This window comes from Heterocephalus glaber, unplaced genomic scaffold (assembly GCF_053883595.1).
Source record: "Heterocephalus glaber isolate CG9 unplaced genomic scaffold, H.glaber_assembly_v1.0 deba00001447, whole genome shotgun sequence".
Lineage (NCBI taxonomy): Eukaryota > Metazoa > Chordata > Mammalia > Rodentia > Bathyergidae > Heterocephalus > Heterocephalus glaber.
In genome coordinates, this window is record NW_028258299.1 from 4,021,674 (window position 1) to 4,048,615 (window position 26,942).

The 26,942-nt window shown below is 47.6% G+C and overlaps 1 protein-coding gene and 1 long non-coding RNA gene across 16 annotated transcripts in view; one reads left to right on the forward strand and one right to left on the reverse strand.

The window, feature by feature from the left end:
* Positions 1 to 26,942, forward strand: part of Camta1 (calmodulin binding transcription activator 1) — a 777,226-nt gene that overhangs the window by 165,127 nt on the left and 585,157 nt on the right. The gene's annotated exons all lie outside the window — the stretch shown is intronic.
* On the reverse strand, positions 3,451 to 26,726 carry LOC147827365 (uncharacterized). The gene is made up of 3 exons (XR_015452474.1): positions 26,427 to 26,726; positions 22,899 to 22,945; positions 3,451 to 22,797 (listed from the first exon to the last, which is right to left on the reverse strand). It is a non-coding gene; the product is annotated as an uncharacterized LOC147827365 (long non-coding RNA).

The window sequence follows — 26,942 nt, forward strand, 5'->3', positions numbered from 1 at the left end:
TGGCACTAAAATTATAGTGTTGGTTGAATTATTTTAGTGTAGGACCATTACCATCTCCCTAAAACACTTAGAGGGGTTCTTAGAGCACTGCTTCAATCCCCAAATTAGAAGAAAATTAAAAATCACAAAGCCGCAGCAGTGATGGTGTAGCTGGGAGAGGACCCTGATGTGGCAGGCAGGACACTCTGTCCCTCTCCCTGCTCTCCTGGCTCTGCACCTTGGTCCCTCAGCTCGGTTCTCTAAGAGCCATGAACAAGGCTGTGTCCCAGAGCTTCCCACTGTGGGGCTCAGAAGAGCCCTCTCTACCCACCCATCCCTCTGCCACTCAGGGCCTTACGGACCCACCCAGGGCGCTTCATCCCTCAGCTTGCTTTCAGGAGAGGTGGTGTTGGAGAAGCCCTTTGGAGAGGCCGTTCAGTACGCTCTGCCAGCACTCTTTCTCTTGTTACTGGCAGCAGCACTGTCTGGGGAAGCTTCGAGGCCCCTTCAGTAGTGCTGGGGGGACCATCCATCTGGGCCCACAAGCTGGGGTGGCAGTGGGCAAGGTCAAGGCTGGCGCGCCTTCCCCATGGGCAGTGACCTTTCTACTGCCACTGGCGTCCAGGATCCTCTCGCTTCTTCCAGGGCCTGGGGCTGCCCTCTGCCCAGACAAGGATGCTTCACGGAGGCTAACTGGGAGTGTGCAGGGGAAGAGATGGGCCCCTTTAGGGACTCTGCATTGCATTGCACAGCACACAGAGCAACAGACGCAGGAGAGACTAGGGCTCTCTATCCTTCCTGGTGCAGCTCTGAAGGTCAGGGGCGCGCAGGTTGCACCGCAAGTCCTTGTGTGCACAAGGCAGCCTAGAGCCGGGACCTCTCTTGCTGTCCCTGGGTGTTGGTTCCCTTATAAGGAAGCCTCTGGGTTGCAGAGAGCGCATATGCTGCTGGGGCAGCTCAGTGACTTTTGGAACAGCATCCTGCAAGCAAACATGGTGACATTTCTACAGTGAGACAGGTGAATGGCACATTAAGTTCGACAAATAAGGACTGTAAATCGTGTCCATTCAGATTAAGTTTTGCCATTAAAAGGTGTCAAATTTAAGAAAAGAAACCTTTGGCTTCCATAAGCTTTTTGGATTTCAGTATTTCCAAGAAAGGATGTACCTATATCTGGTAGAAATACATAATGAAAGTTGAAAAGTTCAAAAGATGGAGAAGATTGTAATTCTTACATTTTACCAATTTCTAGACTTTTATCTATGTATTTTTACATAGCTGAGTTGTTACTTTGTATAATTCTGTACCCTACTTTTTCATTATATTAATGAATAATATGTGGATTTGGACTTAATGCACTTAATGGCTAATATATTTTTATTGCATTACATAATAAACACATTTCCATGTTGAAAACACTAACAGTTTGATGGTTACCCAGTGTTGGATGCCAGGGCTTCATGACTTTTAGCTTGGTACTTTTCTCCCTACAGCACCCGCTGCTTCTCCACCCAGTCATACTGTAACCTGCAAAGCCTCCTCCAGAACATTTTCTGGTGGGTGTGTGGGTGCTCAGTGTCTGGAGTCCCCTGGGCTCCACCCAGAAGCAGAGCTTTGGGCTGAAGGTCATGGACAGCTCCCAAGGCTGCTGCTAGGAAGCAATATTTCCCTCTCCCATGCTGGCCACGGGCAATTGGGAAATCGCTCGGAAAGTGGGGCCTCTTGTCTGTGGGCACACATGTGGAAAGCAGGAGGGGCAGAGTGGGGTCTTGGCTGACTTCTCCATGGGTGGGTGGCAATGCCTTTGGAACCACTGTTTCCTGCTGCTTTCCATTCTATCGTGATCTGGGATGCTTCCTCAGAGCTGTAGCTAGCATGGCCCCGGGTCCTGGTTCTCCATCCCCAAGGTGGTGGCAGAGAGTGGTTCTGGGCTCTTTGGCTGTCTCCAGGTTGCCTTTCCCTTCGCGCTGCCGGAGTCCCCACCTGGCAGGCTGCACAACGGCCCTGGGTGCATGGGCTGGACTTGGGAGGGTTGGGGAGAGGAGGGGAGCAGAGGGGCCCCTGGCTCAGTCGCCCAGACTCCCAGGGGCTGGGAGGGCATGGCGGGACTGTCGGTCCTGGTGTGTGGGTTCTGTCATTCTGCCATGAGGCGGGAGGGTGGGGTGGAGGTGGAATTATTGGACTCCATGACTTTGGGGTCCTGTGGGTTGGGGAGCCAGGCATCTCTGTCGTGTTAACAGAGCATCTTAACACCGCCTTCTTGGATCCAGCCTCTGAGGCTGCTCATGCAAACCTCCTCAAGGGCTTGTCCCCCTAAACTCTGCTTGGAGTTGGCTTATGGAAGGCACCTATGCTCACCACTGTACCACCAATGCCACTAGGGCTTATGAAATGTGTGGGGTTGTGGGTCTTATTTTAGTTACTTTCCCGTTGCTGAGACAAAATACCCAATACCCATAATTTTAAGGAGAAATTTATTTGGCTTACAGTTTCTGGTGGGTTCAGTCCACGGTGGGCTGACTCCCAGACAAAAACAGGCTGGAGGAGCAAAACTGGTCACCCCATGGCAGCCAGAGAGCTACAAGAGGAGGGAGGAGCCAGGATGAGAATATGGACTCCTTTATGTGCGGGAGTTGTAGCGCAGCAGCATCGTGCTTGCCTGGCAAACACAAGGTCCTGAGTTCAATCTGTGGTACCGGAAAAAGAGAGAGAGAGAGAGAGGAATATAGACTCCCAGGTCACACCCTAGTGACCCACCTCCAACCAGGCCCCACCCCCAGCAGCACATTCAGCTTCTGCACTCATCAGTGGATTCATCCATGGCCCAATTACCTTCAAACACATGAGGCTTTGGGGGGCCATTTTAGATCTTAACACTAACAGGTCTTAATTGCTGTCCGTGTTATTTTCCCCACAAGTAGGTTGTCCAAAGTTGAATTCCAGAAAAAATTCAAGAGCATATAGGGCTGGGTTGGGAGTCTGGGGGATCTGCATTCCTGGCATCCATTCCTATCTTGATGCCATATTCTTAGGAAATGCCTAGGACCAGACTGTAAGACCTGAGTAACCCTCTCGGCTTCTGTTCACCCTTCCCAGCTGTACTGGCACCTTTCTGTTCCAAAGGCCCTGCTACTCTTCTGGCTTCAGGGCTGTGGTATCCACTTTCCTTCCTCCCCTTCTTTGTCTGTCTTTCTAAGTCTCAGCTTAAATTTTAACCCTAAAACCTACCAGGCATTTCTGTCTTAATCTGTCACCATACTGTAGCCTTTCCTTTACTTCGCTTGTTTTCAGGCATTTAAAAGAAAACGTTTTATTTTATTTTATTCTCTATTTATCTTCTCCACAAAGCCTTATGAAAGTAGGTTCCATAACTAATTTGTCCACTGGTATAGCCCAGTGCCTGCCTGGCACATGGTGGCTACTCAGTAAATAAATCTATCAGATGAATAGTGGATGGATAGATATAGATGAATGGATGAATGGATGGGTAGATGGATGAGTTGGTGGGTAAGTGGGTGGATGGATGGATGGGTGGGTGGGTTGGCAGATGGATTAGTGGGTGGGTGGATGGATAGATAAGTGAGTAGGGGAATGGATTGAGTGGGTGGGAGGATGCATAGATGGATGGTGAGACCACAGTGAATACTGAATTTTTGGAGCATTCTATAGAAATTAGGCTAGATATGTTAAAATGTCCCAGGCTCGCCCTGTGTTAGGCAGCTGTATTCTGACTCTTGGCCACAAGTTATAGAAAGAAAGCCCTCAAGCTGGAGGTTGGAAAAGAAGGGAGTTTATTCTAAGCCCACAGGACTATCCCACAGGGAGATGGGTCCAGGCAGAACCTGGGCAGAGCCGGAAGGCCATCCAGAGTCTCCCATCCTTTACCTCTCTGCACTTCTGCATCATTGGCTTCTGGCCGAATGGCTTGTCCTGCTCCTCAATCCACATGAGATACTCTTCCCTAAACTGCGCACCCAGAAACCCGCCCATTGGGAGCTTGAGCACAGAGGAGAGGGCCGACCTACAGAGGGGGCTGCTGCAGCCCCTTGTGAAGGGCTTTCTGGGTTCGCCCAAGAGTGATGCTCCTGGGGTCTGTCGCATGCCCTCAGGGAAGTGGGAGGACTCACACTCTGCCCCGCTTTTCCGGAATCTGGTTTCTCAGCTGGCAATGTGCTGCCGTTTTCCAAATAGAAATTCTCTCCATGAGAAGAAAGAAACCCCTTTATGCACTTGTACAATGCAGAATCTAATTTAGGTTTCAATAAGGGAAGGAACCATTATATCACCCTACTTCAGTGGTTTTTGTCATTGCGTTATATTTTTAAAAATACTTTCATCGGGGACCCGATATACACTCACAATCACTCTGCATTTATTTTCTTTTAAGAACACATATAATAAAACTCAAAGTTAATAGCATGAAAATAATTTCTACAATAACAGTTGTAGCAAATCTCGGAATTGCCAGGGTGAAGGTGGCTAGACGGAGTTAGGCAATTACGTCTATTATTAGCAGCACTCGGGAAGGATTGATGTACAGTGGGCTGTGTGTAAGCAGAAGCCTCCAGACGTGAGCTACATTTTAATAGTGGAATTCTCATAGATTATAACTCCCTTCATTAACATTTTCACACATCGCTGACTAACAAATGAGGAGAGAGGCCTTCTGCACGCGCGGATTTATTATGCTCCGGATGCTCTCTGCACCTCTGTCTGTGGACAGGAGCTTCGTCTTTTAACCTCTGACTATGGCAGGATTAAATCTTCCTGGGCCGTTGCCTTTGGGAACAGGGAACCTTCTAGAAACACAGGCCACACAGAGTTAGGAGATGGCTCCTGGCTGCCGGGCTCCTGGCTGCTGCCTGCAGCTTCTGCATTTCCTGGGTTGGCACCTGCAGGTGGAGTCACAGCTCCACACCCTCTGCCCACAGGGTGTCCTCTTCCGAAAGACTCCTGCTCAGGAATTTGGGTTGCCTGCGGGGCACGGTGCCCTTCTGTCATGAAGATGGTCCTTTGATAGAAGACAAGGCCTCTCAGCAAGAGATAAATCAGGGGACACAGCCCAGAATGTGACAGAGGGGGCCTTAGGGAGGACTCGCTGAACAGAGAAAGGGATGTGGCCCTTTGGTTGGGATTCAGGTGAGCTGGCTGCCCCCATGCAGAGCTGTGTCGTGGGAGAGGGCAGCGTTAGACCCTGTGCCGCCTGCCCTCTAAGGAGAGCTGTTGTGGTTCAGATCTAGATGTTCTGCAAAGCCACATGTGATCCTAGGCACCACCTTTGGGGGTTATAGCTGACTTGCTGTTAGCAGGTGGGGTCTGGCCAGAAGAGGCTGGTCATTGTGAGCATGTCCCGGAAGCATATACCCAGCTCCTTCCTTGGCTCCCTGCTTCCTGTCCGCCATGCTGTGAGCAGCTCTCTTCCCCAGGCCCCTCTGCTGGACTGTCATGCCCAGAGCTGGATGTCTATACACTGAGACGTGAACCAAAATAAACCTCTCCTTCTTTAGGTTGTGGGCACTGGGTATGTTGTCCAAGCAATGAAGAATGTGACTAAGACAGGAGGAGGAAGGGACAGGGTTCTTAGGTGACTTGTCCACAATTGGCAGTGCGTGTACACAAACCGGGGGTGGAGAGTGCTGGGACATGGGGAGAAATGCCATCTGCTGGTCACTCACTGGTCAGAGGAGGCATTCTGGAAGAGTCTGCAAGCTCTGGGCCCCAGGAAGGTGGTCCCTGGTGGTTGTCATACCTGGCCACAAGGGGTGAGGAGCCTGGAGGTGTGGGTTCGTGTAGGGAGAAAACCTCCCAGTCTTCGCAGCAGTGGGGCTGAAACACTCTGGTGCTTTCTTTTGGGAACACAAGCCCTCGGTGACTCAAGGCCATTAGTTTATAAGCTGGCTCGGGGGCACACATTGTGTCGCTTGTTGGATCTCGCAGACCAGGTTCTCCAGTGCGCATTTGTGGGTCCCTGACTGAGAGGGGTCACATTTTGGAACTTTGTAGAATGCTCTAGCTCAGGGATTCTCAGACCTTTCTGCACCTAATCATCCTCTGGGGAACTTTGAAAACCTCCAAATGGGAGAGACTTTATGGGGCCGGGGCATTGGTGTTGTTTAAAAACTCTCTCAATGATGCTAATATCCAACCCAGGTTGAGGACCAAAGGCTCTGTGGCAGGTGACCTGGCCCTCAGGTGAATGGGCTGGAAGAATGTGGGCCTGACCAGAACAAGCTGTGGCCAAGTAGGGTGCCACGGGAGGCCCCAATCTTCCTTCCTGTGCTCTGTGGCCTGCAGACCCTCACTGCGGCAGGATACAGTGGGCATGCACTGGACCATGTCCTGCACTGTAGGTTGGCATGGAAAGGCTGCCTTGAGTTTGCTTCCCTCTTTCCATCTCTCCTTCCTCTCCTCCTCTACCAGCCAGTGCCACGAGGTGCCCACCTCAGCCCTGTGGGCCCTGGGTGAGCATCAGGAGCAGCCAGAGCTGACTTCTGTCACTACTGCTTTCCTGTAGCCCACAAGGCCTTGGCGACTCAGTCTGACCCAGGACTATCCCAGCAGCAGGAGCTGATCTGCTTCCCCTCCCCTCGGGAACATTAGCCCTTAAATAAAATCCATAGACCCGGGACATGCTTGGAATCTAGAGGCTCACCCTCCCAAGTTCCCATTTCCTGTCAGGTGCTCCTGTGGTGGTGGGCTCTGGGGGGATGGGAGGGGATGGTCCCTGGGCAGGGCCTGGGGAAGTGGTTGGGCTGCAGTGGGTGGTCCTGCTAGGAGAGGCCCGGATGCTCTGGGACTCTTTCTGCTGCGAAGGGCTCTCCTGCACGCTGGCACCTCGTCAAGTGTTAAGGAGCGCAGGAGGCAGACCTAATGAAAACCCAGTTTCATTTTGCATAATCAGGCGCTATTGAAATGATCCTTTCAGTGCTGCATGCTGCAAATTAACAATCTGACTTATACACAATAAAAACCCAAGGATTGTACAAAGCGATACTTCTTAGGTGGTGGATACACAGATGGAAATGCATTTAATGAACTACAAGGCCCCGAATGGATTCTAAACTTCTTGTAATTACCCTGGAAAGAACTCAGTAGAAACAGAAAAAAGCTTTTTTGCGTTCTGCCACCCCCTGCATTGTGGCAGGCAGTTTTCTCCATCCTTCAGGCTGCCGTGTCAGAAATGAACATCTTCATGTGACAAATGCTCCCAGGCCCCCATCTAACAGGTAGCGTTGGGCCACATTCAGATTAGCAAACCACATCTCCACTCCCCTGGTTCTGAAAATAGCATGACTTGTAAAGACTCTGTGCTGCACCGCATTCTCCCAGAGCCCCAGGATCAGCCAGTGGAGACTCAATGGCTGCCAGAAGAGTCAAGGGACCCTGTCTCTGGAGCACTGGGCTGACGATGCCTAGACCAAGCCACTCTCATTTGGATGATTCAGCCCTGGGAATTTTCTTCAAAAGGTTCCAGGAAAAGGCCACTAGACGGTTCCACTGGGAGTACCTGGTTGCAGGGGACAGAATAGGGTGCAGGTGTTTGGACCAACCAGAGCTGAGCTGGTACCAGCACTCCAGTGTGCCACCTCCTGCCTCCCACCAGCAGGGATCTGATGCAGGAGGGAGCTGTCTGGGACCAGCCTCTTCCGAGAGGGACAGTGCCATGGGAGGGGGTGACGAGTGGATGTGGCACCCTCAAAGTGTGCCGCTCTCGAATGTTACAACCTGTTCCATATTTATTATGGGCAACAATTTGACTAACGGGGAATTTAGATTAATAACATTCAGGCCAGAGAAGTAATTTCCTTTGAGGAAGCGATTTACATGCACGGTGCCAGAAAGCGGTCACTGCTCTCTCATCTCGTGAACTGACAGGATGAAGTTGGAAATACTATGGAAGGTTAATAGGTCCAACTTATCTCCTTAGAACTGAAAAGGAAGATTTACAGAGCGGAGGCTGTTTTGTGTATTTCCAGTGGGAATTGAAAGGCCCTCCCCAACATAATTTATGCGAACCCATGGCTCAAGGTGTCTGCTTGGTTATCGCTTCTAAGTGAGGCGGTAAACCTTGTGATTTGGGTGGATGCTCTTGTCTTTCCCAAGAGCCACCTTTCCCCAGGTCACTGGCCAGGGGGCTGGCCCTGCTGCTGGAATTCAAGTTTGCTTCGAAAGGAGAGCCAACAGCTTTCTACTCTGGAAGGTCACATCATTTGTTTGCTGTCTTCTAAGCAGAGGTTTAAGCACTTCTACCACCTAGATCTTTCAAAGGCATTTAAAATTTTTTTTGGCCATCATTTACTGCCCCTAGAACTTGGTGGGTGGGCCCTGGGCTCGAGGACTGTAGGGAAACAGCTGGATCAGAGTGAGGAGAATGGTTAAGTAGAGTGGTGATATGACTTGGGATTCCAAGCAGGAAGTGGCTGTGGAAAAGGCTTCTGGTTCTCTGCCTGCAGTGAGCTTTCCTGGAAGTCCCATCCCGCCACTTCTTCCTACCCCTACTGGACAGCTGTCTGCAAAGGGGGCGGGAGGGCTGATCTCTTATCCACACTTCCTTGCCTGTGAGAACGCTGGGGGGTGTGGTTTAGGAAGAAGGGAAGAATGGATCTAGGCAGGCCGCTAGCAGCTTTTAGCACAAACTCTTAGTTCATTTATTGTTAATCTTCCTTGTTTTGTGTTGACTGTGAACTCTAAAATTTCCTGCAAATTCTGCTTTGGCTGTGTCCCATGATTGCTTTTTGTTGTTGTTGCTGTTTTCTCCCAATATTGTATTGAAAATTTTCAAACAAAAAAGAAAGGTTAAGTGAATCATACAGTGCCATGTATCTTTAACATTTTCATCTATTTGTTTTATCATGTAGCTGCCCATGTATCGATTCATTGACCCATTTTAGTTTTTGATACATGTCATGGTTTATGGGAGATAACAGTACATGTCACCCCTAAGTATTTCAGCAAGCACATTATGAAACACTTATTTACATTTTATGGCAAACTTTCTGTGCATTGAATACACAATCTTACACCTGCCACCTGATGACTTTTTGACCACTCATCATGTGTCGGTCCACTCATGTAACCCAAGCTCCTGTTAAAACTTGGAGCACTTCAGCCACCCCAATAGGTTCCTCTTGCCTCTTCCCCGATGATACTCTTCTCCCCTTGGGCAGTGACCATTTTGATTGTTTTCACCGTAGTTTATTTTTGCCTGTTCGTGAACTTCACATAAATGAATTCATATAATACAAACTTGAGGGGAAGGCGTCTTTCACTTCAAATGTTTTGGAGATTCATCCATGTTATTGCAAGTATCTAGTTTTTTCCTCCTTTCTTGATGAGTAGTATTTCATTGTTTGAATGTGCTGTAGTTTGTTTATCCATTCATTCATGGACATCTGGTGCATTTCCAGTTTTTAGCTATTATGAATAAACTTGCTGTGAATATTCTGTACAAATCTCTTTGGAGATGTGTGTTTTTATTTCTTGTGGTTAAATGCCTAAGAGAGAATTGTGGGTACTATGTTTTCTTTCTTTCAAAAAAACCTCCCACACTTTTTCGCCCTGAAGGGAGTGTACCATTTCCACTAACAGTTTAGGAGGTTTTCTAGTTGCTTTTTATGAACATTTAGTACTGTCACTCTTTTTAATTTTTGGCTATTCTGAAGGGTATGTATATGTCTTCTTCTTCTTTTTTTTTTTTTGGTACAGGGAATGGAATTCAAGATCTTGCAGTTGGGGGTCAGCCACGGTGCCTCTGAGCTAAATCCCTGGCTGTATATGTCTTAGTTACTTTCTTGTTGCTGGGACAAAATAAAGTTAAAGGAGGGGAGATTTGTTTTGGCTCAGAGTTTGTAGAGGTTTCAGTTGATGGTCAGCTGGTTCCAAGGCAAGGTGGCATGGCAGAGGGGCACAGCAGAGGATAAACAGTTCATGGCATGGTAGCAGGAAGCAGATAGGGATCAAGGGAGGAGGAGGGATATATACATATATACCCTTCCAGAGCATGGCCAGTGACCCACTTCTTCCTACTAGGCTTCACCTCCCAACATCACTCCCAGCTATAAATCCATCAGTGGACTAATCCAGTGATGAGTATCAAACACTCATTCTCCAGTCACCTCCCAAAAGCCACACCTATGAGTACATGAGGCTTTGGGGGATATCTAGACATAAACCATAACAGCATGGATCTCAATATGATTTCAGTTACATCCAATTACATTCTTCTGATGCTAGTGATTTTTTTTGGGTGCTTATTAGCCATTCATATATCTTCCTTTGTGATGTGTCCATCCCCATCTTTTGCCCAGGAAACATTCTGAAATTTCTTCTGATTATTGGCTTACAGGAGTACTTTATATGATTTAGATATAAATTCTTTGTTGGCTGTCTCTTTCATAAATATCTTAGCCTAGGATGTGGCTGCTAATTCATTTTTATAATGGTGTCTTTTCCTGCCCAGACAAGGAATTTTGGTGACGTTTTATTTATCACTTCTTTCTTTTTATGGTTCTTGCTTCTCATACCCTAAGAAATCTCTGCTTACCCTCTCCTTCAGAAGATAGTCTCCTATGTTGTCTTCTGGAAGCTCTATAGTTTTAGCTTTTATATGGAGGTGTATTTTGCATTTTAAATTAGTTTTTGTGTATGGTATAAGGTAGGAGACAACATCATTATTTACTGATGTCCAGTTATCCAGCACTACATGTTGCAAAGACTGCCTCTGCCCCCGTCACCGTGATTGCTTTGGTACTTTTGTCTAACATTAACCACCATAGGTTTTACTCTGGGCTGTATTCTTTTCCAGTAATCTATTTAGTGTCTCTGTATCAATATCCTTATTATCACTGTCTTGGTTACGGTGGCTTTATAATAAATCTTGAAGTCAGTCCTCCACCTTTGCTTTTTTTCCAAAATAGATATGGCTATTTTGCTTCCTTTAAATTTCCATATAAACTGGTACCAGTGTGTCAATTTCTATAAAAAATGCTGCAGATATTTTCACTGGGATAGTGTTAAGATCTAGATCATTTGGAGAAAATTGGCATCTAAAATTGCTAAGTGTTCCAACTCCCAAAGATGGTATTTCACTCTATTTATGTCTTCTTTAAGTGTTTTATAGTTTTCAGTGTAGAGGTTTTATCTATCTTTGTTAAATTTATTCCTAGGTATTTTATAGTATTTTGAGACAATATTGTTAAAATCTCCAATTAAGATAATAGATCTGTCTATTTCTTTCTTTATTTCTGTTAATCTTTACTTCTTATCTTTTGAATCCTTGTTATTAGGCAGTTGCATATTTATGATTTTAATGTCTCCCTGATAATTGCCCCATTTATCTTTGTGAAATGTCTCTATTTCTGGGAATATACTTTGTCTTGAAACCTACTTTATATAGCCACTCAAGCCTTCTTTATTCTTATGGTTTACATGGTATATCTTGTTTCATCCAATATTTTATTTATCTTTATATTTAAAATGTGTTTCATGTAGGCAGCATATAGTTGGGTCTTGATTTTTCATCCATTCCAACAATCTCTGCTTTTTAATCAGAGTAGTCAATTTACATTTAATGTAATTATTAAAATGATTGGAGTTAGGTCCACAGTGTTGATTATATTTTCTGTTTGTCTCATCTATTTTTTTTAATCCCTGGCTGTCTCATCTATTTTTCATTGGTCCAGGTTCAGAGAGTGTTTTAAAAAGAATTTCATTTTAATTTCTTAACTGACTTTATAGCAGTGCCTCTTTATGTATTTTATATTCTTTTGGTAGTTGTGGTGGAGAATATGTATCCTTAACTTTTCACAGTTTAATTATTGTTAATATTTGTATCACTTCATGTAAATTATAAGAATCTTATAACAACATATTTTATCTCCACTCTGCACTATACTTGTTACATGTATTACATCTATAGATGCTTTAAGCCCCATAGGATATTTTTCTTTTTTAAACAGTTACATGTATTTTATAAAAGTAAGAGGAAAATGGTATCTTTTATAATCGCATACTTTTCAAAAGATCTTCATTTTTTCCAGTATTTTTGGTGTTATTCACTTTGACTATGATGTGCCTAGTTTGTTTTTGTTACTGAGGATTGAACCCTGAGGTGCTCTACCACTGAAGTACATTCATGGCTCTTTTTAGTTTTATTTATTTATTTATTTTGGTACTGGGTATTGAACTTGGGTCTTTGCGCTTGCACAGCAGGCAGCGAAACCACTGAGCTAAATTCCCGGCCCCCCATTTTATTTTTTATTTTGAGGCAGGGTCTCACAAATTTGCCCAAGCTGGGCTTGAACTTACAATCCTCCTGTTGTAGCCTCCTGAGCAGCTAGGATTACAGGAGTGTGCCATTATGCCTGATGGCATTTATTTTTGTTCTTATGGTCATTTTTTTTCATTTATTTTGTTTTGGATTTGCTGATCTTCTTGAATCTGAAAATCTATGTCTTTCAACACATTTGGTAGAATTTCAGCCATTGTTTCTTCAAATACTTTTCTGCCCTATTTTCATTCGCTTCTTTTGGACTTTCATTATATGGGCATTTGATTTCATTCCCCCCCCCCCACAAATTACCAAGATTTTGTTCACTGTTTCTCAAAATTTTTTATGTTTTTTTTTTTTTTTTAGATAGATCAGGATTTAGAATCTCAGAACTATTGACATTTTGGGGCTGATTATTACTCATTGTGTGGGGAGGGTTTCCAATGAGTTTTAGGATATTTGTCAACCTATTTTCCTCTAGCATGGCCCTTTAGTGCTGAAAACTAAAAGTATCTCCAGACATTAACACATTTACCTTGGGGACCAAATCCAGTCCCATTGAGAATAATGAGATAAATTAACAGGAATTGTCCAATCAAACACACTAACTCAGCTCCTTTTTCTGTCAACTCTAATCCAATGGGTATATTTCAGATACTTTTTCAGTTATAGAATTATCACTTACTTCTTTATTTTTATGGTTCTTATCTCTCTGCTGGGATGACTTATCAGTTCATTATCAGTTCATTATCAGTTCATTACAAAGGTATCTCCCTTTACTCACCTGAGCAGTTACTAGAGATTCTTTAAAATCTTGGTCTTCTAATTTCAACGTTGTTTTAACACACAAGTCATACATGAGGAAGCCAAAAGATCAGATGACTGCCATTGCAAAGGCAGTTGTTACTCCTATTTCCCAGGATGAGGGGACCCAGCATGTCACACTGGGCACATGGGAAGTGAAGTTGGCCAGAGGCAGAGGGAACGAGGGGGAAATGTGGGCAAAAGACTTTCCTGTGGTTTCTGTGGGAAGGGCAAGGAAGGCCAGGGTAAGTAGGTACAGCGTTGTCTACATAGTTGGAATCATCCTGCCAGGCTCTGGGATGTAGGGACTGTTTCTAATTTCCTGGTGCCTGGCCTCAGGTGATCAGGGCTGGGGAATAGCGGGGTGAGTGCGAATGCCTTGTGTTTGGGGTCTGGGCTTTAGGTTGGCTGGCTTGCCCATGGGAGGGGCCCTCCTGGACAAGCTGCTGTCTCTGGGAATTAGCTAAACCTGGGAGGGGAGGTCCCTTCTAGGGCCAGCAAAGCCCCACGACATCAAAACATTAGAATAGCGAGACATGCTTAATGCAGACATTCACGACATGTCAGAGCTGGTCTCCATCCATGGTCCCCTGTTCTCTGGAGCGTGGCTGGATTTCTGCTAGTGCATCTTGTGATTTGGGGTTGTGTTCTGGGCCTAGTGAGTGCTGTGTTGTAGAGACTTGGGATTCTGTGAGGGTTTTCCAAATAATAGAGTTGTTGTCTTTGCAGACCCTTAACTTGGCTGAAGTCAAACTCTAAACTCCGTCTCCCTTGAGGTGCACAACAGCAGAAATCTCTGTGTAAGCCTCATGGTCTCGGTGGGTTGCTGGGATCTGTGCAGTGCACACAGTTCAGGGACCAGAGCTTTGGGCAGGGTTTATATACTGACTTTGGAACTTGCCCTGTGGTGCTCTCCTTTTTGGGATTTTCTTCCTTATTTTCCAGCTGCTGTGGTCACCCAAACTCTCCTCTGATTCTACAGCAAGCAAGCCTTCAGTTTTCTGACTATTAACTGCCCCTTGGCCCTCACTGGGGCCTGCCTTGGACAAAATGCTATTCTAAGCAAAACAAATCCCAGCAACTCATCCAGTAGCACTGCTTTCTTTCTAGTGTTCAGATCCCACCAGTTTCTGCCGATTTGGTCTCTCTCTGGTGTCTTCAGATTTTTAAAAAAATATTTTGAATATTGTAGGGTTGGTCCAATACAAGCTACTATGCCATTATTAGAAGTGGGATTCTGTGAGGCCTGTACAGTTTGACACGGCAATTTTACAGTCATGTCTTGACTAAGGGGTTGGTTCCAGGATCCCAGATCCATGGGTGCTCATATCCCTTTTTTTTTTTGGTACTGGGAATCGAACTCGGGACCTTGCACTTGCGAGGCAGGCGCCAGAACCACTGAGCTAAATCCCAGGCCCTCATATCCCTTTTATAAAATGATATAACCTGTGTGATCCTACCATATACTTTACCTATGTCTGTACCTGTACAGTGCCTAATACATTGGAAATGCTATATGAATAGTTGTTATACTACATTGTTTATGGAATTATGACAAGGAAAAAATGTCTTCACATATTCAGCAATTTTTCCAAATTTTTCTGTCTGTAGTTGGTTGTATCTGTAGACCCAGAATTGGTGGATATGAAGATTTGCCTGCCTTTTAAAATTTCTCTTTTGGTTTTTTCTTTAATGAGCACCAGTGGAATGTTTTATAGTTCTCAGCCATAATTGGATTTGCAAGCAGGCAAGTCTTTTGTTAATAATTTTTAATTCTATTATGTTATGGTCCTAAAAGTGGTTTGTATGATGTTGAATTCTGGCATTTACAGAAACTTTCTTTGTGGCCTAGTGCATGTTTAATTTTCCTGAATGTTCTTCATGTACTCGAAAAGGATGTGCATTTCCTGTTGGGTGAATTCTGCATGTATTTATTAGTTCAACCTTAAATCTATTTTTGGTTTTTGCTTTTCGTGTGCACGGGCCATCAATTTCTGAGGGGTGTGTTAAAGTCTCCAACTGAACCTCTTGATTTATGTTTCTTTTTGTAGCTTGGCCAGTTGTTGCTCTGCATTTTTGAGGCCAAATTCTTAGGTGCGTGTCTTTTCACGATTATTATACGTTCTTGGGTAATTGTCCCTTTCAGAAGCACCTAATGTCTCTCTATCTCTCCTAGGTACCCGTTGGCGCTCTGCGCTCACTCCATTTGTGGTCTTTACACCTCTCGTCGGTTCTGAGAACTTCTGGGTTATGAGTTGTTCCTTTGCTTTCCCCTCCATCCCTGTCTTTCTCCTGCTGTCCTATGGATGCTGACATGTCTCCTTCCGCTTTACAATTTTCCTTCTACTTATTTATTTAAAAATGTTTTCTATCTCTTCATCCTTTCTGGATGCTTTCTTGGTAAGTTCCCCGATGTGATCTTCCGGCTCACTCAGTTATTCTCTGGCCATCTATCAGGCGCTTTCTGTGAGGAAGAACGCACGGTGAGCCTGCACCTCCGGCAGCTCGCAGCCCTCCTCTGAGTCCAGCGGGTGCCTCAGAGCCCTGCGTGCCCTTGGCAGGCGCGCCCCCTGTCCTTCTGCATCACACGTCCCACGACCAGCAGTCTGCCCTTATGCTGTGCTCATCAATCACTGCAAGGGGCCCTGCCGGCCAGGACCCTCCCCGGGGAGACCTGTCCTCACCTTCCACTTTCAATCACTCCCCATCCTCTGTCCCTTCTCCGAGGCACCCACCACGCCCTACCTGGCGCATCCCGCGTTTTATTCCGCTGTCTCTTTTGCCAGAGGGTGAGGGCCGAGAAGGCAGCACTGTCGCCTTCTTCCGCTATCTCCCCCGAGTCTAGCTGAGGACCTGGCGGGTCGTGCAGCCTCAGTACTTCATTGTAAATGGACTGATCGTTACACTATGGTTTTAAACATCTATTTCGCCTGTAATTTTTAAAAATAAAGCTATCTTGTAATGGACATCCATGTTCCAGAAACAGTGCAAGGGTCTTTGCATTCATAGCATCGTTCTATTATTCATTCATTTCTATGTGTTTTATATGTGATAAAATGTACATAACATTGGTGGGGATTTAGCTCAGTGGTTCCGCAACCTGCCTCGCAAGCACAAGGTCCCGAATTCAATCCCTGGTGCCAAAAAAAAAAAAAAAAAAAATATATATATATATATATATATATATACACACAAACACACACACACATGCATAACATAAAATTTACCATTTTAAGCCTCTTTAAGGGTACAGTTCAGCAGCATGAAGTACACCCCTGTTATTGTGCAACCATCCCCACAACCCATCTCCAGAACGTGTGTATCTTCCCAAACTGGACTCTGTTCCCATTGCACAAAGCTATAGTGTTCTTCACACCCAGGTTTCCGCCTGGCTCTTCCTTATAACTGCCTGTTCATGCTTTCTACTCCCAATATCTTCTCTTCTCTGCGGATATGTATTGTATATTTTGAATTTGTTTTCTGTTTTGCTTATTAATGCTGCTTCCTGATATAGACAGAGAGCATTTGCTCTCCTTGGATAGATGTCTTGTTTTTCCTGGTGAGCCACAGCTACTGTGCATGGTGACATGGAGCAGGAGCAGTAGGAGAGCCAGGACCTCACTTGGGCTCTCTCTGGGGTTTTAGAGAGTAGGTGGATGGGTACCCACAAGGTGGAGAATGCTGGTGTTCACAGTCCGTCTTGGTTTTCCTTGATTTCAGGGCTCACGCTACATCCTGGCCAACCCAACCCTGCCAGGCTCTTTTCTGAGAGCTGCCAGTCTTTACTGTGCACCCGCCCCTGTGGATGGCAGAAGCAGGAGGGTGCTCAGGGCCACCCCGCGCTCTCAGTTACTTTTCTTATCACTGAGACGCAGGACCTGACAGTTTAAAGGAGCAGAGGTTTATTTTGGCTCATGTTTCAGTCTGTGATTGGCCAGCTTGGAAGAAGACCCAGAATGGTAGGGCGCAGGGCAGAGGACAGCTGCTCCCTTCATGGTGTCCAGGAAGCAAGAGCCAAGGGAGGAGCTGGGAAGGGAGAGAAACCCTTCTGGGTCACATTCACAGTGACTTGGCATTTCCAACCAGACCCCACCTCCCAACAGCAAGACGGATATAGCAGCCCAATAATCCACTCACCTTCCAAACACACGGGGCTTTGGGGAACATTTTTCATCTGAGCCATAGCAGCCACTGCCGTAGACTCCCCACCTCCTCCGGACCCTGGTGCCTCAGCTTCTACTGGCTGAAGGGATGGTGCTTCTGCTCTTCGGTGTCCTTGCTGTTGGGACAGGATGGGAGACACCCATCTAGGGCAGGAGGTGTAGAGAACCCCAGAGCTGCCTCTTTTTCCAGGCCACAACCCCAGGCACTTTGCAGTCTCTAACCATCAACCTTCCTGTGCCCGGGGCTTCTGCAGACATGAGAACCAGCGCCCGGGGTCATCTCATCGTCTGCAGAGCTGCTTTCGTCTTCTGAATGTGTTTTGTTCTGAAGGCTGGGGACAGGGGCATAGGTTTTACAAGGCTGTGCTTGAGGTGGGAGGTGGCATAGGAGAAGCAGGAAGGACTTGGGCTCTGTGTCTCATGGGCGGACCTGGAGAACAGGCGGTGGAGTGGGTTGGAGGTGTCCCCAACCCAATCCCAGAGCAGGTCAGCTTTCAAGGCCGCAGTCCTGGCAGGAGGCAGAGGGTGTCTGCAGACCTGAGATCCTTCCTGTGGGGCTCTGCCTATTAAAGTCTGAAGTTTGGGTCATGTGGTTCTGTAGGCTCTGACCTTGTGTGTTTTGGGCGTATTTATTACACGCATTTATTTTCAAGTTCACGCGTCCACATTCCCAGTCTTCCCTGTTTGCTTCCACTGATTCTTGCTCCCCCTATTGCTCTGCCAGACCCTGCTGAGTCCTAGTCCTCAGCTCATCGAGTTTGTCTCCAAAGGGACTTTGCAGGAAGGCACAGACATGTCTGATGGAATCCCAGTGACTTCAGAGGCTACAGGTCCTTTGATCATAGATCATCTTCTATTTGACTAATTGCTCGTTTAAGAAACCCAGATCCCATGCCAATAGGGAAAATTCCATGCTTTCTTTTAGTTGTACACTTACACACTGACAGTTATTTTCATTACCTTTCCAGTTCCTCTGTGTTCTGAGGACCAGGCCGTTGGGGTAATAGTGTTTATCAGAAGTTTTCATGTTCATCAGCACTCCCTGCCTCTTTCTAATCACTGGTCCCCAAAGTTCCCTGACGGTGGGACGGTGCCTTCTAGCCCACAGCCGCCTCCCCTGCTCCGGGGACAGTGCCCTCAGTTTGTGCTCACTGCCGAGCAGACAGAGGATGCGGTTGGTGCCTCGGAGCCCTCTCAGCTCCTGCTGTGCCGGGACGCTCAGAGCTGGGGCACTCACAGTTTTTGTGGTGACCTGCTGTTTCTGAGGGGGGCTGCGAGTCCAGGAGGTTCTGTGCCTGTTGAGCTGACACGATGCCCCCTGAATACGCGTCAGTCCTGCATCCATCCCCTGGAACCACAGAGAACACTGCGAATTCATCTTGTTCATGAGAGTGCTTCTGATACCAAAGCCAGCCGTGGTAGGGTGTCTCTCTCACACAAGCAGATGTCCCAGCTTCTCCCATCTTCTTCAGGGGATGTGATATTCTCCACGGTCCTAATAAGCCTCTCTTGGGGGAGCTCTTTTTTTATGGTACTAGGGATTAAACCCAGGGCCTTCACACTGAGCGACATCACCAGCCATTAATTAATTAATTAATTAATTAATATTCTGAGGCAAGGTTTCCCTAAATCACAAAGTTGTCTGGGCTGGGCTGGAACTTGTGATCCTCCTGCCTCAGCCTCCCAGGGTGCTAATATCACAGGCCTGCGCCATCACACCTGGTTAACTCTTGTCTTAGAGGGGATCTTCAACATGGTAGCTGGAACTAAACGCAAAGCCACAAAGCAGAGAGTAATTGTAGTGCCACCTTCTTTTCTCTTCACCTTATCCTTGATTAAAGGAACCGAGTTAATGCTGTTTGAGTTTGTGCTCAACTAAAATGCTTTTCCGATGGACATTCTATCCCATGCTGTATGTTTTGAACCTGGGGGAAAACTCTTGCTCCCCCTCAGCAAGATGGGCTAGAGAAAGGACCATGAAGTAGGTGTGCAAAGCTGCACCGGTGTATATACTGGTGATGATGACCAAATAAAATAGCCTAGCGAGAAAGTGCTGTGAAAGCCATGAAGAAGTCTAAGGCTCCCCTGTATTGCTGGGTGGCTGGTTTATTGTCATAAACCCACGGAGGTCTGTTTCAGTTGTGTCTCAGCCCATGGTATATCTGCATCCATCTCAGTGTGGCAACGCATGGGATTCTGTAGGAATACTCTCTGTGACTTCATTCAAGGCACCAATATCCAAGTCTTACTTGCTGGGCTGAGGACAAAGTCCATAGCGCCCGGGGCGACTTGGATCTATCATGCTCTACTTTGTGAGTTCAGTTAGTCAGCTAACAATGAGTCTCCCCGGTTGTATTGCCATCTAGCCCACGTGGCTTCACCGAGTTTACAAGGATGACATGAGGGGCCTCTTAGGCAGTCTGTCCTCTCCAGGATGCAGCATGTCGAAAAATGTGGTGTGATAGTTTGTCATGACTCATTCTTGATGATGCTTGTCTTAGTCACCTTCTCCTTGCTGGGACAAATACCTGACACCCACAACTTAAAGGAGGAGAGGTTTGTTTTGACTTGTGGTTCAGTCCAGGGTCGGCTGGCTCCAAAGAAGAGTCAGCATTGCAGAGAGGCATGGTGGAGGAGAGCTGTTCATGGCATGGTGGACAGGAAGCAGGGAGAGAAGGAGGAGTAGGGGAAGGAGAGAGACCTGTCAGGCCACGGCCCCAGCAACCCATCTCCTCTGACCAGTGTTCCCCTTCCAACATCACATTCAGCTATAACCTCATCAGTGGACTAATCCACCAATGATTATCATGCTCCCATGATCCAGTCACCTCCCCAAAGTCCTACCTATGAGTGCATGAGGCTTTGGAGGGACATCTAGATAGAAACCACAACAATGTTGAACAGGATCCTGGAGGCCATGGCATCTTTCCCAGTGCTCCCAAACCCATAATCCCCAGCACTTCACCACACAGGATAAAGGATACAAGTCACAGCGATTCCTTGAAGGTACATGGTGCAGACCATGGAAAACTGCCAGTGATCGTTTCTTAAACCTGAACCATTAGCCTTTTGATCTGGGTAATTCTTTGCTGCAGAGACTGTCCTGTGCATTGCGGGATGATTAGCAGAATCCCTGCCTCTACCCACTGGATGCCAGGAGCACCCTCTACCCAGTTGTGAGGGTGTGTGTTTCCAGATGTTGTGAAATGCCCCTTGGGGGTAAAATTGTCCCTTGCCTGTGAACCACCAGCCAGACAAAAGAGAAGGAGGCAGAAATATTCAGAACGGTCACTCCTTGCCTCCTGTAGAGTTTATGGATGTGGTTTCAGAATAACATAAGTTTGTTATCTTAATTGTGTTTTGCAAAGGTTCAGATGGACATTTGGTGACAGAGAGTTACTAGGCTTGGATTTGTCCTTGGGGCAGAGATAACTGGTTGAGCAGATGGCCCACATAAAAACAACTGGAAGTAGACTTGGCTACTTGAGGAGACATGATTGAAACCCCGGATCTTAGTGCATGTATTGTTAGTTTTCTGTAACTATAATGAAATACCTGAGGCTGGTTTCTTTAGCTCATAGTCTTGAAGGTTCAGGAGCATTGTGCTAGTGTCAGCTTGGTTCTGGGGATGGTACCATGATGGCAGGAGCACATGCAAATTTGAGAAAGCACAGTGCCAGAAAGGAAGACAGAGCAGGGAAGGGGCCAGTTTTGTTCTTTTCATAACCACTTTCTCCTGAGAACTGGCTCAGGGTCCCCTGAGAACTGTCCTGAGAACTGCCTTCATCTCTTCTGAAGGTAGCTGGTACCTAGCAAGGTCTAAGGACTTCCCACTAGCGTTCGCCTCTTAAAGTTTCCATCTCCTCTTAACTGCTCTGTATTGAGGATCAAATGTCCAACTCATCAATCCTTAGGGGACAAAGACAATGCAACCACAGTAGGATGAGTCTATTGGAGAAGAGCTTCTGGACCTTATTACTATGGTCAGGGACAACAAAACCAAATAAATGGGAACCTCTTAGGTTTCTCTGAGTTTTAGTAATCACTAATGCAGGCAGGTTGGTGATCATGGGAAGCTACACAGGTGCTTTGTTCAGAAGTTACTGTTCTGCATTAGAAAGAGCAATGACTTTCACATACCAACAAGAATAGAGTTGTGCTTTTCCTAGGCTGAGGATGAGATAATAGAGAATCTCCAACTTTCCAAGAGTATCTGCTTTCCCTATGGCCTGGGAGGTAACAGAAGTTGTAAGAGATGAGTCAAAGCCTGTCATTGCATGTCAAATGAGATTATTCATCATTATTATTCTTATTTTGAAAATTAACTCCTCACAGTGGCCAGGGTGTGCAGTGCCTCTCAAAGGTGTAATTCTGCTTTAAAATGTAAGCTGTTTTGAGACAGTTTGAGCGCAAGAATGAGTCCGGTTATAGAAAATGATTTCCCTAGCTTTCCTTGAAATAAAAAATTGCCCAACATGCTTAGGAAACAGGAATTATGGTGGACAGTACATTATTTTCTAGATGGATCACCTTACAAATGAAAGTTCTATCACCCAGTTAATGGAGAAAAATTGTCTATTTGCAGAGAGAATAACTGCCAAGGAATAGAGGGGCTAAGTCTTTTTTTGCCCCCAAAATGGGGGTTTGATATCAATTGTCTTGACCTCTATGTGAGGCAGCTGGGGCTCAGCTGGCAAACTGGGGTCAGGAATCCAAAACTAGGTCAGGAGGGAGAAGCTTCCTGAAGGCTCAGCTGGGGCCTGTCCAATTAGTCGGGCAGACTCAGGACCCTTCCTGTTGCTGGAAGGTTCTTATGATCCCACGGAGCCTTCAGAAATGTGTTTTCTGCTTGGTTTTCTTCTTTTTAAACTGTAAGTTTGTTTATTGTGAAATAAAATATATATGCAAGAAGTACACCAAACAAATGTGCAGGTCAGAGAATGAAGTAGGAGAGCATCTAATCCAAGCACAGAGCATGGCAGCGCCCCAAACCTGCCCCTTAATCACTGCTATCCTTCTCAAATGCAAGCACTGTCCTGGCTTCTGACACTACAGTTAATGGTATTGCATATTTTTTCCTAAGTTGAAAAAGTCTTAAAGTTGCCAAGGACTTGCAAGAGGAATGCAATGAGCACCTGCCTACTCTTCACCTGGTTGGACCAACTAGAAACATGTTGCCACATCTCCTTTATCTCCCCTAAGAAATTCTCAGACATCCTTGGATTCAAATTGTTGGGCCGTCATGTTATACTCAGGCCCTGTTCCACGCAGGTGCTGGACCTGCTAAGCCCTGCTTGGGTCTCAGTGCCCACTTGAAAGTCCTGGCAGAATGGAGAGGGTGGATCTCTTTGGCACCTTTCGGGAGTCCAGGGGGAGTTGTTTGGGAAAAGCGATCCATCAACTCATTGGTGAGTTCGTTCATTCATTTTCTTCTTCCCTCTCTGTTTCCCTCCCTTCCTTCTTGCTTTCTCTTCCTCTTTCTTTTCCCTTCAATTAATACTTTCTGAACACAAGAGGCCTTCAAGCCGAGAGCCCGGGACTCGTTGATGGGCAGGATGGGCCTTTGGCGTTGTGGGTCTGATCCTGTGGGTGTGAGGGGAAAGCCTGGCTCATACACACGCGATCCCCAAGTGTCTACTGAGGAAGGGCAGGGTGCTCTGGGAATTTGCAGGAAGGGCACTCACCGGGCTAGGAGCACCATGGACGTCTTCCTACAGGCAGAGACTTCCACCTGGAAAGATGAGAGGAAAAGGAAAAAGGAAAGGAAAGGAAAAGGCGTTTCCATCTAGAGCTACTCCAGATCCCAAGTTCTTGGTTTTAAGTTCACCAAAAGAGTGTAAACACACAGAGAAGCCACTGACAGAACCCAGGCAGGTAGGTGGGGATCTGAAGGGGGACGTGGCTAGCGTGAGTGCTGTCCTGGAGCTGGGTGTCTGGGAACAGGTGAGGGAGGGGACGTGACAGAGGAAGAGCAAAGACACGACAGGAAGGCAGCGGAGGAAGGCTGAGCCCAGCATCCGGGAGGGGAGGGAAGTGAGTGGGGAGGACAAGCCAGTTTCTGTGGTCCCAGGCTTAGCAGGCCTGGAGAAAAACTGGGACTTGCTCCACAGACCTGCCCTTAGTATTTGGCTTTGGAAGTTTTCCAGATTTAATTCTAGCCTTGCCCGGGGCAGTGGGATGTCCTCTGATCCTCCTAACTCTGTCCTTGAAATCTGGGCTAGTAGGAGCTGGCAGGTGAAGAGGTTTTTAGGAATAGAATCTACGGTCCCCCTACTGTGCACGGATATATGCTTATTACAGAAAATTTAGAAAGCACAGACAAGCAGAAAGAAGGAAAAATTAGGTGGTGGCATTTTAGGGTGTTGTGGCATTAGTTTTAGAAATCCAATTGAATGGAGGGCAGCAGGTTTTATTCCTTTGATTGTTTAGCTGATGGAAAAAACCCACCCAAGCCTGTACTCCTTGCAGGATTGCCCTGCGGCCCAGGTGTAGAGAATTAGCTTATTAATTATAAGGAAAATGATGGAGCGGAGAAGGGACCCGCGGCCCTCCGGCTGGCCGGAGAGCACGTTTGGCGTGGGATGAGATGGAAACGACCTCCTCCTAAATCACCGGGCCCAGGAGTCACCCCTCAGGCCGCCTGCTACCGACACTGTCCCCGCTCAGTCCCCGCTCACTCCCTCCTCGCCTATTCCCCTCTCTCCCACACGGACATGGACGTTCTGCGATCTCTTCCTTAACCTCCTTAGGAAATCCAATATTTGAGACGTATAATCTTTAGCGTTCTTTTTTCCTGGTGGGGAGACTTATTTACTTTGGTTTACATTCCATTTGCTCCCAGGGAGGATTTGTGATCGCCTATAATAAACTACGCTTTCTCAACAAGGCTGCCAGACAGAAGTAGAAAATAAAACGTAACATTAATGACAATGATTAAAGCACTCTGAAGAGCATCACGTCATGGCTTTAGGGTTTGCTGCAACTGGTGGTGAGGCCGGGAGCGAGGGCTAAAGGACTCCGGGACTCCGCCGTCGTTTGTTTGGAAGGAAATCAGCCCAGTCTGCGGAAATGGACACTGCCACTAAATCTTGCAGGCAGTGGCCTGCGAGGAGCCTCTGTCGGGGCCACAGCAGGAGGCCCACGCTGTCGACAGTGGCTGGGAGTGAGGGGCGTTTCTCAGAACCACCGCTTGTGAACGCGGAGGCAGACAGCGGGAAAACGGGCCTCAGTTTACCTCCTGCCTTCAGCTCTTTCTCGTGCTTCTCCATTCCAACCAGTCAGGGGCTTGGCCGGGAACATGCTGAGGCCTCCCGCAGTCTGTGCACTTCCCAAAGAGGCAGGGCTGGGGTGCGGGAGGCCACGGAGGGGCGGCAGTGTGGCCAGCATTGTCCCAGGCAGTCCGAGAAGGACATAGAACTTTTGTTTTCTGTCTGGACCCCTATGAGATTCTGATAGAACCAGCATGGGGGTGTGAGGTGAGCATGGCCATGTAACACAGACAGAGTCTGTACAGAAGTGAGAGGAAACAGACCCCCGTGGACTGAGCCTGCGGCCCGGGTGTGAGCAGCCTTGTTGGGGACAGAGGTGGGGTTGGGAGCAGCAGACGCATCGCTGGCTAAGGAACACTTATGCGGCCTATTTATTGTTTAATTCGGATAAATGCGATTCCAGGTGGGAGAACCCAGCAGGCCGGAAATGAGCTGGCTCTCTGTGGCCCTGGGGGAGACTCCCGTGGCTGAGAGGAGCTGGGCGTGGCCAGCTGGGCAGTGGACCTGCAGGCACTGGTGCGCAGGCTCTGACCCGATGTCTCCCCACCCGTCTCTCGGATCAGCAGAGCTTTCACAAATGAATGGCTTCATCTTTACCATTCGAATTTCGTAAGGCCTCGGAACCCCTTATGAGAGTCTCTGAAAGGAACTGGATTGCTAATAAATGCAAACTGTAAAATATTCATCTGAGATGATTATTTCATATTATTGAGTAAGTACAAAAAGAATGAACTTTCTGCTCACTTATGGAAGAATCCAGAACTATCGGAGCTATTTAGTGAATGAAGTATTTAGCCTAATTTATGTACTTTAAGTGACCTCAGGGTAAATGTTACAGTTTAGAGTGGGAGAGGAAACTAGGGAAATAAACACAGGCTTCTGCTCTCCTCCTGAGACGGGATGGGCAGGCAGGACACATGGGACTGAGTCCTCTTGGAGCTGTGTGGCTCCAGGACCAGCCCCATGGCCCAGGCAAAGGCCCTGCCTACCCTCTCTGGGCTTCAGTGTCCCGGATGAACACCCTGAACCTTTGCCTCCAACACTTCTGCATGGTCAGGGCCACCAGCTGGGCTTCCTGCTCCCCTGTGTCATGGTAGCCTGTGGGGATTTTGAACGGGTGAGCTTCCTGCTGTGGCAGCCATGCAAGCCCGATGTGCCTGTTTCCAGGTGGCTTGCTGTGTGGAGCCCCTTCTGGCTCAGGCTGAGTGGCACACTTGCCTCACGGCGAGGACACTGGTCACCAGGAAGCTGGTTTGTGTGGTGCCTCTGAGCCACTTTGATTTCTGAAGCTGTAGTTTGGTCGTGGCTTCTTGCCCAGGACCCTGGGTCCAGGTAGTGGACATTGAGTCTCTTGTCCCTGCAGCCGTGGACTCTGCAATCTCTGCCGTCCCCATTTCTGGGCTCTAGCCTGGTGCCCAAGGCCTTTCACCAGGGAGCTCCTGTCTTGAGCACCAGGTACCTAGGTCTTGAGTGTGGACTCAGAACACATAGGAGGCAATGGAGCTGCTCAGGATGGGCCAGACTGGGCTGAAAAGGGCCGGATATGGGCATTCACCAACCCCTTGCTGCTGGGAGGGCTCCTAGAGCTGGGGAAAGCAGAAGCCAGAGGGGGAGAGGACTCAGTTGAAGCCAGGAGTGTTACACTAGGTCAGGCCCACGCCTGGCTTCCAGACCTGGCTCCGTATGTTGATCCAGAGCTCGGGACTCAGGCTCTTGCCCGCTCTTTCCCTGAGTTGAGCTGTGCCCAGCAAGCAGGGACCATGGGCTCCAGTGTCGCCTCTGCAAGAGCCTCTCGGCCACTCCCAGGTTGGGATTGTCCTGAGGATACCATGAGACCTTTTTCGAAACAGCCTGCCTACTTCCTGATTTTCATTAGCTCAGGCATTCGGCAATGGACTTAGGAGTGGGAAAGACCTGAGTTCAAATCTCAGCTCCTCTGCTTACCTGTGTGGTGTGGGCAGTTGCTTCCCGCAAGCGTTCTTCTCTTCTCTGTGTGACAGCGACAGTGCATGGAAGGCTTGTGGCATGGGACCTGACACAGCTCTACCCACCATGACTGCCCTTCCCCAGGACACTCAGGACTCCACGGGTCTGAGTCTTGGGGTTGCGCCTCATCTTGAGCTCCTTCCCTCCTGGGCAGCACTGGGCGTGGTGGATCCTCCTTGCTTAAAGCTCATCCCCCTCCTGCCGCCTGTTGCCCTCACACTTGCTTCCTTTTCCCGTGCCTTTCCCTGTTCCCTTTGCTGCATTCCCCTCCCCGCTCCCCATGCCCCTCCCATCATGTGGAGCTCCCGGGCCTGGTCCCCGCCCTCCCATGCTCACTCCTGGCCCAGCCCAGATCATTCCTTCCCTGTGGTGCCTCTGGGCCTGGCTGCTCTTCTGAACCAAACCCACCTGTCCACTCCCTCCCTGGCATCTCTACTTGTCCAGCAGGCTTAGAACCTGGGCACCTGTCAGTGT